Genomic DNA, 3296 nt, shown 5'->3' on the forward strand with positions numbered 1-3296 from the left:
ACTGGAACAAATATTCTAATTAAAAAGTTGACAATATCCATGGATAACCATTTTTCAAAAGGAGACATGCAAATGGCCAACAGATACATGAAAAGAAATGCTTAACTGATTTTCAGAGAATTTCAAACTGAAACCACAGTAATGCATCGCCTCACTAAGTTATAATGGCTATTGTAAAAATGAAGATAACAAAAGCTGGCAAGTACATAGAGAAAAGAATGTCCTTCTATACTGTTGGCAGAAAAGTAAAACAATCTTTGCAGGCAACAGTATTTATTTTTAATATTTATTTTTTAAATTATATGACATGCAGAGGGACAGAAACGCAGAGTGACAGAGAAGGAGGGGAAAGAGAGAGAGAGAGAGAGAAAAAGAGAGAGAGAGAGAGATCTTCTGTCTGCTGATTAACTCCCCAAATGTCCACAATGATTGGGGCTGGACTGAAACTAGAAGCCTGGAACTCCATCCTGGTCTTCCACCCCAAAGTCTTGTGTTAAAAATGAATGTCTCGACTGCTGAAGAACAGGTTTTTTTTGCTTTATTTTTTGTTTTTTTTTTTGGGGGCGGTTTTTACTGTATAAATTTTTGAACCCTTTACTTAGTATGGAGCTGGTCTTTTGTGTATAAAGTTAATTGAAAATGGATCTTACTGGAGAATGGGACTGGGAATGGGAGAGGGAGGAAGTGGAGGGTTGGGAGAGTGGGTGGGAGGGCAGGTATGGTGGGAAGAATCACTATATTCCTAAAGTTGTACTTATGAAATGCATGAATTCTGTATTCCTTAAATAAAAGGTTTCTTTGGGGGAAAAATAAATAAATAAGTATAAATAAATAAATAAGTGGATTGATGCTAATGGCTGTTGGATTAGAGGCTTGATCTAATTCTGGTAGCTAGGAGGTAGGCCCAGTGGAGAGGTTCAGGGCATCAGGGATTATCTTTAGACTGATAAGAACAGATACCACACTTGATCTTAGCCAAAAGGCCAAGAAGCAATAGGGTTCAACCTTAAAAGACACTTCTTGCTAGAGAGCTGGTTTTGGGAGCTGAGTCAGCCTGGCTTCTCTCTCTGCCTCTGGGCTTGGTGCTTGGTCCTTGTTGTGCACCTGCTTCACCATCACCAACCTCCACCAGATGCCAGAGTAATGGGGCTGCTCAGACCTGGACTGTGAGCTTCCAACTGCAAGCTGAAATAAGCTTCCTTTGCTAAGCTGCTCCTCGAAGTTATTTCAGTTAAGGTAACAAAATGTTGACTAATATGGAGTATGTGTGTTCTCCTTCATTTTTGCCACATTCCCCAAATTTTCTAAATAAGCCTGGACAGCCAGGAAAAAAAATCCAAAAACTAATATTTTTGCCTGAAAAATCAAAATCCTAAAAGTAAGGTTCTCAATGAGTAATGTCTTGAGTAAACTATCATCAGCTATCTACAAATATGAAAAGAAAAATTGTTAAATTCAACACTCACTGATTTTATCTTGCAGAAAACATTATAACCTAATTCCAGAACTTTCGTTAGATCAAATAAAACTAAGGGATCTTGGGTTTGCTAGCTGTTCTACTAAGACTTTAGGGTCAGATGAAATGAAATTTCATTTATTTTTTTAAAAGAAATTTAAGAATTGTAGATAATGAGGTCTAACTGCATTCATTTAATGGTTAAATATTAAATAGGTAAAAATGTATATAATTATGCAAACCATGTAACAATTAGCTTCATAAAAGAAAGTCGTGCTGATTTTGGTTCTGAAGTGTGACTGCCATGACTACAACTCCCTGGAGAATGAATTTAGCCTTTTTGTGAAAAGCAGTATTTATTTTTGAACAAGCATATCAGTGACACCTTCAACCTTGCAAATGTGAAATGCAATGATTTATGTATGAGAAAGGAAAGATTGCAATCTCTTTGAGTCTTTATAGCCCAAATGAAGCAGAAATTTGTAGACATTTACCTTTCATTCTGAGTGATAACCGGTTTTCACATGTATTTGCAGATAATTGCCCCAATTTTCTCATTCAATTTGACTGAGAATCCCCCAGTTCTCCGCATACTTTTCTCCCTTTTGGCCTCAGGGTGTAAGGAAAGAACTGCTATTATGCAAACCCCACACCACTGCAGATTTCTAAAACAGGCAAACAGATGAGTAATGCCAAGAGAACAGTAAGGAGAGGCTCTTGGTTACTATGGAATTACCAGCTACTGCAGAAAAGCTTGTGTCAACATGGATTTTCAAACGCCTAAGGAGTGTTCTGAGAGCTTTTGCCACTAGAGGAAGTAAACACAAAAATTCATTTGAAAAACCTGAAGCACAGATGGCCATTGGTGTGCTAGCCAAACACAATCCCTAGTGCATCTCTGCCTCACACGAGAGTTGTGTGTTTTACGTTTGTCTGCCATGATGCTTTCTATTTTTATCTAAGCACGAGCCAGAATTAAGCCCCTTGTGACTTTCTTAAACATTTTTTGGAATGAGGGAATCCAATGCAGCTATCCACTACAAATACCATATCTTTAAATTCTATCCTTTACACAATCAAATGAGAAGCACCTTACCCACTGCTAACTTTTGTCCTGCAAATTCCATGCTTCTTTTTTCATAATAGAGGTGAGAGTAAGGTGGACGTTAAAGACATACAAACCTGCACTCAAGTGCCAGCTTTGACACAGACTTCCTGTTTAGCCGCCCACAACCCACTTACCTTCGCTGAGGCTTAAGTTTCGTCTAGGACATGGGCTGAGGAGGGCAATAACGTTTACTGTTGAAATGGATCCTGCATGAGAATTAGATGAGGTTTTGTATTCACAGTGCCTGGCATTCAGTGAAGTAGTCAAATCCATCCCTTGTCGTGACCTCCTCATCTCTGGCTTATAATCCCTGGGGCCGCTCCCCTGACACCGTCTCATCATTTTACCCTCTGAAGAGTGTATAGAAATGAGCAAGTGGAGGGGAGGCACATAGTGTAATATAATAGCGAAGTGGTGAGAGGACAGAGAGATAATAGAACTGTTAAATGCTTGAGACGGAGGGATCTCCGTGTATTAATCCATTACAGATGCTAACCTGAACAAGAACAAGACTGGGACCTGGAACAAATTCCCAAAACTACTGACAGCAGAACTAGGCAACAGCTGGACCTATGTCTGCCAGTTCAGACCCAGGAGTATTTAGTGATAAACTGTGGGGAAGAAAGGCACTGTAGTCTACACTGACTGTAGATAATGGGGTTCAGAAAAGCTTCAGGAAAGGAAAGCAGTCACAAGGACACATATTTGTGTTTCTGAATTGTTTGAGGCTAA

At 39.2% G+C, this 3296-nt stretch overlaps 1 pseudogene; it reads right to left on the reverse strand.

Moving 5' to 3' along the window:
• Positions 1 to 788: 788 nt before the first annotated feature.
• On the reverse strand, positions 789 to 995 carry LOC127483363 (U2 spliceosomal RNA; annotated as a pseudogene).
• Between the last annotated feature and the right edge of the window lie 2301 nt (positions 996 to 3296).

The sequence above is a fragment of the Oryctolagus cuniculus genome, chromosome 8 (genome assembly GCF_964237555.1).
Source record: "Oryctolagus cuniculus chromosome 8, mOryCun1.1, whole genome shotgun sequence".
NCBI lineage: Eukaryota > Metazoa > Chordata > Mammalia > Lagomorpha > Leporidae > Oryctolagus > Oryctolagus cuniculus.